Source organism: Anas platyrhynchos, chromosome 27, assembly GCF_047663525.1.
Source record: "Anas platyrhynchos isolate ZD024472 breed Pekin duck chromosome 27, IASCAAS_PekinDuck_T2T, whole genome shotgun sequence".
Taxonomy (NCBI): domain Eukaryota; kingdom Metazoa; phylum Chordata; class Aves; order Anseriformes; family Anatidae; genus Anas; species Anas platyrhynchos.
In genome coordinates, this window is record NC_092613.1 from 4,033,020 (window position 1) to 4,048,082 (window position 15,063).

Here is a 15,063-nt window from a genome sequence, read left to right on the forward strand (position 1 = left end):
CTCGAAGAAGGATTGGAGTCTTACTGCACCGGACAAGGCTGTGCCCCAGCACGGCCCGAGGCGCAGGGACACGCAGCCAAGCTGCTCTGCTTTGCCCAGGTCCCGAGGAATTTCTGGGGAGGTCTCTGAGCTAAATCACACAGGAACCTGGGCTTCTGCATCACCCGAGCTGCTCCAGCATCTGGGGGTGCTCGGTGCTCATCGCCCTGGTGCAGCCACCACGATCTGGCACAAACAGGGACATTGGAGCCACGGGGTGAGGCAGGACTTTGGGCACTTCCCTCCTTTCCTCCACCTGTGCTACTGTGGGGGAAAAGCCACTGTATCAAATGAAGTCACCGAAAAAGCAGTGAGGAGCAGCAGCTTCCCATGGGGCTGACAGCTCCTCCTCCACCTGTGGGAAAGCTCTGATGGAAAATATTCATATCCAGCCCCCCCAGCCCTGGGGAGCCAGGAGGTGAGGTCCGGGGGATGCTCCCGCAGCCAGCAGCATCTCCCCTCTTTTCCCCGAGCCTCACGGAGCGCACATCTCCATCTCTCACCATCTCCTCCCCGCCCTCAGCCAGGAGCCAAAATATCATCAGCGCTCGTGTCACCATCACGAATGTCAAATTACAATTAACATTTAGAAACCCCAGCTCAGCCCGATGCCGCTGAGATTCCCAGCACGATGGGAAAGGGCACGGCGAGCGGGGAGGGTGCGAGCACCGGGGGCAGGCAGGGGACAGCCCGGGGATAACGGGAGAGCAGCACATGTGTGGGGTTACCTCGTGTGTGCCTGGGGCCATCCCAAGAGCAGCTCTGCTCATCCCCCAAAGGTTGCTGCCGCAGTCAGTGCGTGTCCTCGGGTCAGGGTCCTTCCAAAGATGATCAGATACTTCGGGAGAGGTCAATACTGCCAGCAAATGGATGCAGAGCCATCCTCTGCGGGATCAATACGGCTCCGTCAGCCTCAAAGCAGGAGGAATTAAACAAGTCGCTGCCTGTCCCGTCCTGGAAGGGTTGGAGGAACACCCCCCAGCCCCAGCTCCGCACTCACCTCCATCCAGGGGCTGCAAAGAGCTCCAGCACCTCCGCCAGCACCAGCACCCTTACCCTGACCCTCCAGGGCTCTGGCACGCGCTGACCCCACGGCACAGCAGGGACAGGAGCACATCCCCAGCCCCAGGAGCTCGGGGCAGGATTGGGGCCAGCAGCCGATGCTTCCCCTTCTCCCCAGCAGCCTGCAGGCAGCGGAGCAGGAGGACAGCCCCTGCCCGAGCAGCAGCCAGCCTGGCTCCCCTCCAGCCGGGAAGGTCACCGCGTCCACCGCCAGCATCACCGGGCGCAACCGGGGAGAGACGCGCTGCTTGCGAGCTTTATTTTATTTTTCCAAGATAGGAGAAAACACGAAACCGCATCTTATGGACTGGACTCACCGGCTCGGCTCTGCAGAAGTGCCTGAATAATTTATGGCCGAGCCACCTCCTCCTCCTTCCTCTCCGTGGGTCACTCAGGCCAAGGAGGCGCAGGCACGGGAAGCGCGCCCGGCCCCTGCTGTCCGTGAGCTGTGCGCTCCCAGCGCTGCCTTGGGCTTCGTTCCCCGCTGGTTGGGAGGGTGGGGAGAATAAATCTTTAATTCAAAGTGAAATATTAATAGAACCGCAATTAGCTGTAATATCTCCACAATTAAAAAGCAGAAGTCCCAGCAAGAGCTGTTTTCCTGTGGATTTAAAGAAAAATGGGTTTGCAGGGTGGGACGGGGAGCCGGGGATGCTTTTTGGGTGTCACCAATGGTCCCTGGGGGAAACGTGGCCAGGAGGAGCAGAGAGGGAGGGCTGCAGGCAGGGCAAGGGCTCCCCGGCGGTGCTGGTGACGCAGGAGGAAGCCAAAGTCCGATCTGTGAGAAAAGAAGAGGAGGAGGAGAAAGATTTCAGAGGGAAAGAAACACAGAAGAACACGCTGACACTTTTGTCCTGCTCCCTGGGGAGGCGATTGTTGGGTTTTTGCTTTGTTGTTTTTTTTGTTGATTTTTTTTTTTCAGCAAAAGGAAGGTTTTCACTGACGTCAGGCAGCGATGAACCTCAGAGCGAGGACAGAGAGCCGGAAAAGTCTCCGCTGGAAGTTCGCAGGCTCTCGGGATGGATTTCAGCAACCACGGGGCCTGCGCCCAGCGGGGCACCCCGGGCTCACCCCCGCAGCCCCTCGCAGCTGTTTGCCAGCTGAAGGCACAAAAACCACTCGCAAAAGAGACGTTGAAGCTTTCCTGCGCTGGGTAATTAGAGGCTGAGCTGTGATTTACTGAAGAAAGGAGGGGAAAAAAAAATTGCAAAACAAAAACAAGCAAAATAATTCAGCGTGCCCAAAAAATACATAAATTATAGGCCCGAGGAAAAAAAAAATAAAAAAAAAGAAACAGCCTTGGATTTCTTTCCACAAGAAAGAGACTCCTACACACAAACAGCACATGAATATGGGTAATAGATATGGATATTTCAGAGAGCGAAAATGGTACTGACTGCGCTCTTATTGGATCAACACTCACACATCGAGTCCATGTTTCTCTCGAGGAGTGGGGATAATGGGATGCCGAATGTCAGACCATTTTAAATATATATAAAACTCATTATACGCTTCATGACTAACCAGATTTTGATGGAAAGAGTTGCATTTTAAAGAAATGGGAGGGGTGGGGGGAGAAAAAAGGCAGCCCATCCGGGCTTGCGGGGAGGAATTAGCAATGAAAGAGGGATGATTCGTCTGCAGGCTGTGAGCCACAACCCCTCCTCCTCGCGAGGAAGGCTGCTGCGGCTGTGCCAGCCCCCTGGCAGCCCCCCCAGCCCAACAACCTCCCCATTTTGGGGGGCTCCAAGCCCCCTCCAGCAGTTTTCCAGAACCCTGGAGCCCGCGTCCTGCCCAGCCGATGCAGGACCCCCAGGAAAATGCTGCTTGAGGCCCCAGCCTGCCTCTTTGCTGGAGACCACTGAGGAGGGGACCTCCCTAGGCTCGTGGGCTTCTCCCCAAGCCCCCCATGCCAGAACTGAGGGGACGGGGTGAGCCTGGGGGTCCCAAACCTGCTCCTCTGCGAGCAGCCGAGGGCCACAGCAAGCTCCGCTGCTTGGCAGCGATGCCCATCCCTGGCCAAACCCCCTCCAGCTGCAATGCTAGAGCCACTTCTTGGGGTTTATTCCTCTCTCCTGCACACATTCAGCCTAAAAAAATCCCTCCTTGTGCCTCTTTGTCCCCATAGTGAAGGAGGACAAAGGAACGGTGCCTGGGTTTCACGGCACAGCGGTGCTGGAGCTGCGCTCCCAACCCAGCGATGGAAGCACCCGCGCTCTTTTCTTCTGCAACACTCCCACCTAATGGCAGGAGAGCCAACAAAACCAGAGCCAGCAGCACCCAGCAGAGCCACCCTGCACCCCACTGAGCACCCCGAGGTGCTGGGCAGAGGCCGGCACAGCTCGGTGCACCTCTGGGCTCAAACAGCAGCAAAAACACCCTGGGGCATCGCAGGGTCTGAACCAGAGGCTCCAGCAGCACCGAGTTTGGCTCAGTGAAGGAACAAAGCTGAATTCCCCGATAGGAATGAGCCCACGAATCCAGCGTGCAGGGCAGGGATTGTGCTGAGGTTTCATCCCACGCTTTGCAACACTTTGTCTCTGCCATCAGCCGCCCCCCATGCGCTCCGCGCTCACCCCAAAACCTGCGCCCACGCGGTGTGCCCAGCCAGGCCATGCCCAGCACACCGAGCACTGCCCGGGGACCAAAGCCATAACCCATAAATGCCCCTTTTCCTTTTCCACCCCCACCCAGCAGCTTTCAGCTGGCTCCAGCCTTTGAGCGATGTTTTGCTTCCCTCTTGTGGCTGCTGCCCTGGCACAGCCGCGCTGGGAAGGGGAATGGGGTCTGGGAGCACGGCTTGAACCCCACACACGTGCCCAGGAGAGCAGGAAGGAAGCCAAATTGGGTGAATCGGTCCCATCCCAGCCACAACGATGGCTCACAGGCAAGGACAAGAGGAGATGCTGCCCAGGTTGCTGGGGATCCCTCAAAACCCAGCTGCCAACCTGCGTGAGCTGAGCGCTCGGTGGCACAAAAGGCACCAGGTTATTTTACCCGACGCCAGCACAAGGTGGGCTGCGATGCTCCAAACAAGGTTCCAGGTCTGTCCGTGTCTGCCCAGGCTAACACTTGGACAAAACACATTGATTTTTATTTTTTTTTACCCCCCTTCCTAACAGTATCAGAGGCTGAACACGTTCCCAAATGCAAAGAACAATGGCAAGCGGACCCAGCTCTCACCCCCCTGCCTCCCCAGGTTGCTCCCACCCTCCTTAGAAAGCCAATAGGGAAAAGAAAGAAGGGATTTTTTTTAGAGGAACGAGGTTTTCTGCGCCATGAGCATGGGGCCACGCAGCAGTGGTGGCTTTGACGCTTCCCCAGCTAACGCTGAGCGACAGCAAGCGCCCGCAGCACGCTGCCGCTGCCTCCCCGCTGACACCCGGCCAGTCCTCGCCCAGTGCTAACACCCCTTAAAGAGTCCTTAAAAATAAAATAAAGTAAATAAAATAAAACTAATAGTCGTGGTGGATTTATTGGTTTTGGAGGACTCTTTGTCAGAGGGCGAGAGTTCGCTCAGCTCAGACCCAGTGATGTGGCTGGGGCTGGTTTGGGTAGGCGGTTACTCCAAATTTTGGGTCTAAATGATAGAAAAACAAGAAAAGCCACGCCACAAATGACCCTCCCGGCCCCTCTCTTCCCTCCTGGCTGTAGCTGGGAGCCGAAGCTGCCGTCCTGCTCCGAAGGCACGAGGCCAGCAAGGATCAAGCCCCAGAGGGACCCGGAGCAGGACCCAAGCCGCGGAGCTGCCTAACAAGCCAGCAGCACTAATGTCATTAGCACTGCCGCCTATTTTGGGCCATTGCACGAAGCAGAAACCACTTTAATCTGCAGTTAAAGCAGAGCCGGTGGCAGCGAGTGGGGGCTTTTATTCCCATCTTATTTTTAGGAGTTTCATCTGGCAGCAAGAGCCCGGCTTGGCACTGGGCATCTGCGGACCTGGTATGCCACATCCCGGGAGGCCAGCACCATTCCCCAGGCACCGTTCCCCAGGCCTGGGGAGGTTCCCAAAAAAAGGGGAGCTCAGCTCTGCTTGGGCTTCCACGTGGATGCGGGAAGGTTTTTTCCACCTACTGTTCCTGTGGGCAGCTGGAATCTCTCTTTAAAGAAAAAAAAAGAAAAGAAAAAAAAAAAAAAGGAGCCAGAAGAAGGAGAGAGCACATTTGGTGGTAAAATTAACTGTGACGGCCAGACAGCACACACTTCCCCTGCACCAACAGGACAATTAGAGGAAAATCTTTATGTTTTAACGAACACGAAAGCCTCTGGTGGTGCAGAGTTAATTCCCCCCAGCCCTGCCGGAGCAGACAGGCAGCAGGACACCCGAGGGGATGGGGCAGAGCGGGAGCAGCACATCGCGCTGGGAGAGGCGCAGGGTGCTGGGGGGAGCCAGTGCTGAGCAGCAGCATCCTGAGCCCGCAGCAGGTCGTGAGGACGCACAGGAGATGAGGAAGAGCCAGGAGGGCTGCGTGGAGCAGGGAATGGCTGCGACTGCCGTGCTGCTCCCCTCCAGCTACCTGGGGAGCCCTGGTGCCTCTCCCAAGGGTCCCCAAGCCATCGGCTGCGATGCTCTTCCCAAACCCAACCTCGTGCAGAGCTTCCCCGTTCACTACACAGGCACCAACCTGCTCTGCTTGGAAGCGAAGAGCCCTGCATCAGGACAGGGCTGCACCTCCCCATGAGGGCAGCCTTGCCCCGAGCCCCCCTCTGCCACTCGGGACCCCCGGCACCAGGGCAGCACCACGGCAGCACCGAGCCCCTCTGTGGGAGCTGGCCCTGCCAAAATAGCGCCCGCCTGCTCCTCCCAGCTCCTCCATAATTCATGCGACATCCTCCTGAAAGAAATATCCTCCTCAGGCATGAAATATTCATGGCCCCGTACTTTGCAAGGAAACGCTGCCTTCCTTGGAGCGAGACCAAGCAGGCAGGGCCGGCACGGATTTGCCTTTGCAGTAATTACATCGCTCCTCAATCAGGTGCTGCAACGAGAGGGGCTGCACTGGGGAGGTATCGGGGCATCGTGTCCCACCCCGTGCAAGAAATCTGCTTTTGGAGGAGCCCCAGCCCCGTTCAGCTGCACAACATTGAAGGAAAGCAGAGGCATCCATCCCCCGGGGCTTGGAGCATCGCTGTAGTGCCTCCACCAGCATTATTTGACAACAAGCAGCAGTCCCAGCCCCACGGGACTTTCCTAGCGGGACCCAGAGGGGATGGCACAGCCCTAAGGGTGGCTTCAGTGGGGAAGTTGCTGTAGGGGCACAACGGGGTGGAAGACGCATGGGGACAGGCGAGCACCACACGGAAAGGGATGCGCGACCAAACCCCAGCACAGGTCCCCACTGGGCAGCCCCTCAGCTGCGTTTGAAAAGCCATCTGTTAGGTGCTGCCGCGTGCAGTGTTAATAGTTAAACACGCTTTTAATTTAAATACACTATTGTATTTTTATAATAAAAAACCTGCAGTTTCTCTGAGGCAATGCGAGGTGTCCCGGGGTCACCCCAGTGCGTCCGGGGACAGCACGGGGCAGGATGCGGGCTTGGGGCTGGGGGAATTTGGTGATGCTCCACAGGGGCGAGCAGGGCAGGGGCCTGGCCACGACTGCCCTCCTTCATCCCACATGGGCAGCTTCCCAGTTTTATTGGGAAAACTTAAATTGAAGTTTTATTGCTGCTGGCTTTTTCACTTTCCCAGCCCTGGCAGCACCACCAGGTCCCGGGGACGGAGCAGCCCAGCCAGGTGCATCCCCCAAAGCAGGCAGCCCTGGAGGAACCCACCTCCAAGGAACATTTTGGGGCAGCGTGGGCCCCCTGCCCCAGCCCAGGACCCGCTCACAGCTCAGCATCCCTCCAGCTTTCAGGCAGCAGCGGCTCCCCCCAGCAGCCTTTTCCTTTTTTCCGTGGTGCTTTGCTGAAGTTGCAGCCCTCGCAGGGAGCTCGTCAGCGCTGCGCCTCTAAGTTTAGGGACAGCAGCATCAGCCGAGGATGCTTTCGAGGCGGAGAGAAGAGCTTCCTACAGGCAGACTGTTCCAACGTGGCTCTGAAAATGAACACACAAATAAAAATCACCCTTCGGACCCAATCCATCCCCAGGCAATAAATCAAGCCCTTGCTCGGGGGGGTGCCCCGAGACGTCCTGGCACCCAGATGTCCTGGCACCCAGATGTGCCCAGCAGTGCCAGCCCTAGGGGCAGGGAGGGGACACCACCAGGTACACCAGGGCACACAGGGACAGGACAAAAAGCAGAAACCCCCTCTCCCCCCCCCAGTTGGTGGCCCAGGGCGCGTTAACCACCGCCGCCCGGGGACAAGCCCACGCTCGAGCAGCAGCACGCGTTTAATTAATCCCATCTTGTCCAGCGTGATACGAGCTATAATAAAACATGGCCCAGATTTCACGGTTCCTCACATCGTAAGCCAATTAATAATCATAAAAAATAATAAAAAAAAATAAAAGCCTGAACACGAAGCCTGCCTCCATCAGCCAGCCCTCACCCTCCAGCCCCCCAGCTGGGGCACTGCAGCTCTGTGCACCCCAATAAGGGGGCCTGGGGGGGATTCCCCAATGCATTGGTTGTAGCAGGGTCCCGAAAAGCCTCCCCCACCCCTGGGGGGTGATGCTGGGTGCTGGGCCCTGCTGTGAGGCGTTTCGGTGGTGGGCAGAGAGGAGGGGGCTGGTGAGCAGCAGGGGAGGGGGCTCGGCACAGCGCTTTGGTCTCTGCTGAGTGGTGAAAATGGATCCGGGGAAATCTGCGCGCCCGGGATCGATTCAGCCTTGGCCAGGTCCCGAGGTGGTTTCGGGTGGCTTCTGCAGGAGCGCTGCCAGCCCAGGCTGGGCTCCCTACCCCCAGGGACCTGGTGCCAGCACCCAGCCTGGGGGGACCCAGCCCAGAGCCCCCCCTGGAGCAGGCATCACTACCAAAACCCCCCCTGTCACTCCCATCCCCCAGGTGCTCCCCCCCAGGGGGCTGCACACCGCATCCCGCAGCCACGCTCCCCGCACCAGCGCATCGGTCCCAGATCTGGACCCGGCATCTCGCAGCCCCAAATTTCCAGCAAAAGCCACCAGTGCCTTCCTGTGGCTGCCGCCCTCACTGCAGCCGTGCAGCGGGATGGATCCAGCCTTGTGAGAAAGGGAGGAAGGGATTTGGGGTTGCCTGCTGCCTGGCACCCAGCTGCTCTGGGGATGGGGAGCAGCTCCCCCTGCCCCGCCACACAGCGTGGGGGCACGGATATCCCCCACAAGGGTCACCCACAGGCAGCAGGGACATGAGCCAGCTCCTCCAGCACTCCCAACCAGGAGCCTTCCCAAAATCCCTGGGGAAAATCCCCCGCTCCCAGCCCACGGGCTGCACGCGCTCTACCCAAGCGCAGCAGGGACCTCCAGGTACCCCCCGAATCTGTGCTTTTATTTAAGGACAACGTTCAGCTGCCGGCCCACAGCCACATCGTTTCGGGCTCCTTTCTCCCCCAAAAGAGGGGCTCTGGGGGCATCGGGGCAGGAAAAAAATCTCTTCCCTCTCCCTGCTCCAAGTCACGCCGAGCCGCCCCCCAGCACCCGCCGTCGTGACGCTCCCCTCCGAGGGGACGCCTCGTCGGGCTCCAGCACCTCCATCCTGATTAGTAGTTGCTAAGCAAGCAATTAATCACCCCCCCCGAGCCGGCGAGGAAGGCGGCTGACAGCCTCGCACACCCCCACCGAGCCGCTCGGGTGATGGATGGGGGGGGACCACAACAGTGCGGGGACCCCCCCGGTGACCTGCTCCCCAGTTTGGGGACACAGAGGGGTGCGATGCTCAGCCCCACTGCAGCTTGCGGCCTTGCAGAGCCCCCCCCCAGCCCCTCAGCTCTCCCCCCCTCGTCCCCCTGCTCGTGTGTCTGTGCTGGTTGAAAGCTGAGCCCCCCCCCCGGAGGTGTAACTGGAGCTGGGAACAGGCAGTGCCCACCCGGCCCCGTTATAGCCGGCCCTAATCCCCTGGCCCCGCTGGGTGTCACGTCTCCCTTGGGACGGGGTCAGGGACACGCCACGTGCCTGGGGTGTCCCCTGCTGGGGGGGACACGCTCCACGGGGGGGGGCAAAAAGGCAAAAAAATCAGGGCACCCATATGGCTCAGCCCCAGGCACTGCAGCATCGCCACCACCCCCCCCCCCAATCCTTCCCTGTGCCTGGGGGGAGCTGGGGCCAAGGGGACCCAGCCAAAAGTCCGTCCCCCCCCCCAGCAGCTCCCCCCCACCCCAGCACCATCCCGCTCCCCCCGCAGGGTGCTGAGCCTCACCCCGACCCCACAGAGCCCCATAGGGCAGGCTGTGGGGCAGGGCCAACTCCTGCCCACCCTGCTTTTAAAGGGGGCACCTGGGCTCCCCCACCCCCCCACCCCAGCCTCCTGCGTGCCTCAGTTTCCCCCCCCCCCCCCCCCGCCCTACAAAGCCCCAGCCCGGCTGCGGGCTCTCCTATCCCCGTTAGATGGCAGCAGGGATCCGCGGTGCCACCGGCCCCAGCCTCGGGGGCGCAGCCAGGGTCGCCAGGATCCGTGCCACCCCCAGCCTCCCCCCCCCCCCCCAAAAAAAAAATAAAGCTGCCCCTGGGGGGGCCGTATCCTGCCCTCTGGTGCTGGGGGCACCGGCTGGGTTGGTGCAGGACGCCTCGTCCCGCCCGGCCACGCCGCGTTTCGCCTCATTTTTGGTCCCAGCCGGTGCCAAACCCACCACCCACCGCCACCCACCTCCCTGCAAAGCACCCAAAAAAGGGGCCCACGAGGCACGGCACCCAAAAGCGGGGCTGCTCTGGCTCACACCCGAAGCCAGCTCAGCTCCGTCCCTGCTCCATCACCTCCAGCATCGCCTCCTCCTCCTCCTCCTCCTCCTCCTCCTCCTCCTTCAGCCTCCGTGGCCACCCCAAGCCCCCGCAGCGGGGCCGCCGCCAGCGGCTGAGTCAGGCGTGAGCAGCACCTGAGTCACGGGCACCCAGGGAAGTCCCCCGGCCCCTGGTGCTTTTCCAACCGGAGCTGAGTAAAAAGGAAAGCGTCGAGGGATTTGGCTGGGCAGGATGCTCACGGGGAGCCCCGGCAAGGAGCAGCCCCCCCAGCCCCAGCACGTTCCCCTTGGGTCACAGTGGGCTCGGGGTCACGGGCAGCGAGCGCACCAGGAGAAGCCATCGGAGTGCTCGTAGTGGGGACAGCGCCGGGGGTGTCCTCGCCCAGGGGAATGCAGAGAGAAAAAACCCACAGGGAAGGAAAAGTGGCCCCGAGCCCGTGCCCTGAGCTGGGTGTCCTGTCCCTGAGCTCCCTGTGGTGCCGGCCCCAAAATCTGGGTGCCCCTGGGGACAACTCCAGGTGGCTTTTCCACTTGGGGCAAGCAGGGGACCGGGGGGGGGGAGCCCTTCTGCACCCTACAGTGCCTGTGGGGACTCGAGATAACCCAGGGATGGAGGAGCCAGCCCTGCTGAAGAGCAGGAAAAATGTGTCCCCTGTCCCTTGCCCCGAGTGCCATGCAGCACATCCCCCAGCCCCCTGCAGCCCCCTGCACCAGGGTCCCCCACCCCTTGCCCCCCGTGCCCCCACCCCTTGCAGCACCTCCCACGTTGCCCCTGATCCCCCCTAGGATGCTGCTGCTGGCTTCTCTGCTGCCCTGTTTAGTTTGGCCGTGCCACTTGCAATAAAATACCTTGATTAAAAAAAAATAAGGCCGGCAGCCCCCCCCCCCCCCCGCCCCCCCCCCGTGCGAGCCAGACAGCAAGCCCTCAATTAATGACCCCTCGCATTCTCCTCCTGCGTTCCCCGTTAATGATTTACAGCGTTTCCTCCCTGGATTTTTTTTTTTTTTACAAGGCTTTGTTAGTCCCCAGCCCTGGGGCTGTGGGGGAGAGGGATTTGGGGGCTGGAGGGGGGGGTGCAGGTATTTCCTCACCCAACATGAGCTCTTGTGTCCCCAGGGAGGGTTGGCGAGCGGTGTTGGGGAGCTCTCAGCCCACAGATGAGGGGCTGGGGGGTGAAGGAGATGCCGGGGCCCCCACTGATGGCCGAGGGCCACATCCCTGTGAGGTTGCTGCCGTGGGCAGGGGGTGGCACGAGGCTCAGCTCCCGGTGCTCCCTGATTTACACCAACCCTTTGGGGCAAGAGCGAGGCGAGGCAGGACCCCGGCTGGGCCGGTGGCCGCACGCACACCTGAGCCCCAGCACGCTCGGGACACGGCTCCAAAGCGCGGGGCGAGCTGGGAAGGGGCCAAGGCAGCCCCCCCCTCAACCCAGCACTGGGCTTTGTGCTCAGCAGGCAGCCCGGAGGAGGTTTCATGTTACTGGGAAGCTGGGATGGCGGCGTGTTCCCGGGCAGCGCGCGGACAAAAGGCCATTGTGCGCCGCGGGGCTCCCCCAGCCATGGCGCAGCCCCAGCGCTTCCCACAGCCCCGCCAGGGGCCCAAAAGGAGCAGCCCCCCCCCCGACCCCAGGCCACCAAGGTGGCACGGCCGGTGGCCAAACAGCGTGGGGCACCTGCCTGCGGGGCGCTGGGCAGCCAACGGGGTGCAGGAGCCCCCCCCGGGATGGCTCCACCGAGGGGCTCTCCGGTTGTCCGAGCGCACCGAGCTGGAGCAGCTCCCTGCCCTGTCCGAAATACCCAAAATGTGCCCTCGCCATCCCGAGGGATGGGGACAGTGGGGTGGCACCCGCTGGGCCACTCAGGTTAAACTGAAGCCGGCTGCAGCCAAGCATGGGTGCCAGCCTGGGATGTGTCCCCAGGGGTGCCAGCAGTTTGGGGTGCGCACCCACACACCCTGGCCACAGCCGCACATCCCCACGTGAGCAGGAGCCACTCTCTGTCCCCACCAGCCCGTCCCACAACACACACCTCCTGTGCCTCACCCCGATCCATGTTTTAGGGGGTTCTGTGCACATTTACACTGAGGGGGCTGTGCAGACCACACAGGCAGGCAGCCCCCAGCCTGGGGGCAGGGACCCCTCCGAGCAGACCCTCTCCTCACCACCCCACTCCCACAGGCAGGGATCCAGCCCCATCGCCAGCCGGTTGCAAACACAAAAAGGCAGCGAGTGCTGCAGGGAACCCCGTGACTCCTCACCGAGCCGTCCCCAGGGTAGCTTCCCAACAGAGCTTTCAAAACAAGGCAGCACCTGACAGATTTGGCCCCTTCCTTCCAGGCACAAAGGGCACGTGTGCTCTCCGTCAGCCCAGCCCCTTGGCGCTGGAGGGCTGCTTCAGGATTTTCCCTTCCTTCCCTTCCAACCTTGCCCCAGCCTGGGCTGGGCATAGACCTCGAGCACACCCACAGCACCCTTCACCCCAGCGCTCAGGCCCTTTCCCTCCCAGGGGTTAATTATTGATTGCAGCCGGTCATAAATATTGCAGCAGGGATTTGCGAGGAAGCTCCGAGGTGATGGCGCTGCCTTTCCACGGTGCAGGCAGGGGAAGGTTTCTCATTTGGGTATCAGATTTGGGGGTCTCCGGTCCTGGTGCTCCCCCAAAGGGTCTGGGCAAGCTCCCCTGCTTTGTGGAGGGAGGAGAAATGTTTCTTATCCGCTGGGAGCTCTTCAGGACATGGAGAAGTCACCCCAGGAGGGTGAGGACGCTGTGCCCCGGTGATGCTCTCCTGGGACAGGAGCTCCATGGGGAGGAAGAGTTCAGGCCCCGCAGTGCCTTGAGAAAGTCAGGGCCGGCGTGACGCTCACCTTATCACCCTGAGCAAGAATTAACGAAGGTGGTTAATTACCTTGGCCCTTCTTTGTGCAGCCACCGCTGCTCGAGCAGCTTTGGGGTAAAACCAGCTGGAAACGCGAGGTCCCCGCAGGCACAGGAGGGGGGCTGCCTCTCGTAGCACCAGAACAGGACGGTGCAGGGGGATGCTCAGCGCTCGGGGTGCAGCAGAGGACCCCCCCAGCCAAAAAAGTCCCAGCGAGCAGCGATGCTGAGCCCCCCACCCCATGAAGGACCCCGCAGCACCCCACACCCCACAGCCGGGCACCACCGCAGGAGAGAGGAGCTCTTTGGTGCTGGACACAGCCCCCCAAAATCCCAGACCCTCTGATCCACACGTTTGGGTGCCATGAGGACAATCACACCCGTCTCCACAAGGCCCAGGACCACGAGGATTAATTAAACTTGTTCAAGAGGGCTTTTGAGGTGACAAATAATTATTCCGGTAGCCTTCCAATTACCCAGCGACATGGGCTGGGATATTTTTCCAGAGCTGCCTTAGAGGATCTGGATTCCCTTTTCCCAGGGAAATTAGGGGGAATTAGGCACCCAAATCCCCAGCATGGCTTTGTGGGGCTTGGTGGCACTCGCTGGGACAGGGTGGGCATGGGACAAGGGGACACTGTGCCTCCCGTGTCCCCCCCCAAGGCAGGGCGATAGCAGGCGATCAGTGCAGTGAAGAAGCAGGTAATGATTATTTCCCTGGAAATATTGGCTAGAAAAATCGGGATAATCAGCAATGCACACATGTCCCCTGCCTGCCCCGCATGGTGCAGACGTCCCCGCATCCTGCACGCTCAGGACTCTCAAAAGCAGAAGCACCGAGCCTATAACTTATCGGGTGCTGCAGGAATTTGTCCCCAGATTGAAGTTCCAGGAACTCAGGGATAAACCTGCCCCGGAGGGCGAGGAGGAAGGAGAGGTTTGAACAAATTACAGCCGGCCTCAGTGGGTACAGGGCCGCTCGGCCACATGGGGGATCTGATCAACAGGGAACAAAGCCCGGAGGGGAAACAAAGGCCCCATCCCCTCCCACAGTGCCCATCCCAAACCCGTGACGGGGTGACAAGGACCAGGCTGGGGACACCCCCACCCTTGTCCCAAGGGGTCTCCCAGCTCGGTTGGCTCACCTGGGTTATTTGGGGTTGCTCACCCCAGCCCGGCACGGCGCACGTGGAGCCCCCGCACTGCGCTCACCCAGGAGGGGGAGAAAAACCCCCCTTCTGGTAGCACCACTTCCAGCTGTTTTTGCTTTCTGGGCTCACTGCGGAATTGTTGAGCGGTTTTTTTTTACAGATTTTTGCATGTTGAATTGCAGAATTTTTTGCATTTTGCAATGTTTTTGCAAACTGCACAACACAAACCTCGCCGGTCCCGCTCCCAAACCCCGCCTCGGCGGCAGCGTCTCTTCTGGCTTTCAGCCTGGAAAGCTGCAGAAACAAAAGTGAAAACAAGCGGCAGGATGGCAACAGCCAGGTGCGGCTCTGCCCAGCTCGGAGCAGCCCCCCCAGCGCTCAGCCCCCCTCCTTTCAGCACGGGGAGCTCGGGGCAGGGGGCACTGCCCCACGTCCCCCCCGCGGGTCACCATTTGCGCAGAGCTCTCCGTGGTGCGCTGCCAGGCCACTTCCCTTCCTCCCACAACCCTCCCCCCAGCAAGCCACCCTCTGTCCTCCCAAACTTGCTCAGAACAACAAAAAAAATCCCCCTTTTACCCCTAAAAAAAGCCACTTCCCAATTTCCCCCCGCTGCACGCAGCTTCCCATCCCAGCACCGCTCCCGGCTGCGGGGCGCACCTGGCCGGGGATTTTTTGGAGACGGCCGCGGCTTTGCTTCGAACACCGAGCGACCCACGCAGAGCAGCCCCTGGGTGCAAAACCACCGTGAAGGCAGCCCCCAGAGCCCTCCCCAGGGGTGAGCAAGAAATCGCCAAAAGTTTCGGGGACCGAGAACCGATAGCCTCGGTTGTTCGCGCCCCCCTCCCGGCACTGCTCTCCGGTTACAGCCACTCACCGGCGGCGCAGAAGAAATAACGAGGGAGGGATATTAATAACAGCAGTCCTCAGCCAGGGACAGAAACCAAATTCCTCGCCGGGCTCGCAGCAAAGAGGGGAAGCCCGAGCATGCCCATGGGCAGGTTTGGGGCAGCCGAAGGCACCGCAGCACACGGTGCTTGGCTGGGGCCGCCTGCTAAAGGGGAATGCTGATTTTAGCCAAAAAAATAATAATGTGTGGGGCTTGCAAGCAGCACCTTACCTGGGTGCAA

General features: G+C 60.6%; 1 long non-coding RNA gene across 3 annotated transcripts; it reads right to left on the minus strand.

The window, feature by feature from the left end:
- Window positions 1-737: 737 nt before the first annotated feature.
- On the minus strand, window positions 738-14,804 carry LOC101791673 (uncharacterized). 3 transcript variants are annotated; one of them, XR_005261103.2, is made up of 5 exons: window positions 14,594-14,804; window positions 13,931-14,230; window positions 12,169-12,784; window positions 6,876-7,137; window positions 738-1,879 (listed from the first exon to the last, which is right to left on the minus strand). It is a non-coding gene; the product is annotated as an uncharacterized lncRNA (long non-coding RNA). The 3 variants fall into 3 exon arrangements; XR_011805068.1 differs by lacking the exon at window positions 738-1,879 and having other exon boundaries at window positions 1,886-7,137; window positions 12,221-12,784; XR_011805067.1 differs by lacking the exon at window positions 738-1,879 and having other exon boundaries at window positions 1,886-7,137.
- Window positions 14,805-15,063: the final 259 nt, after the last annotated feature.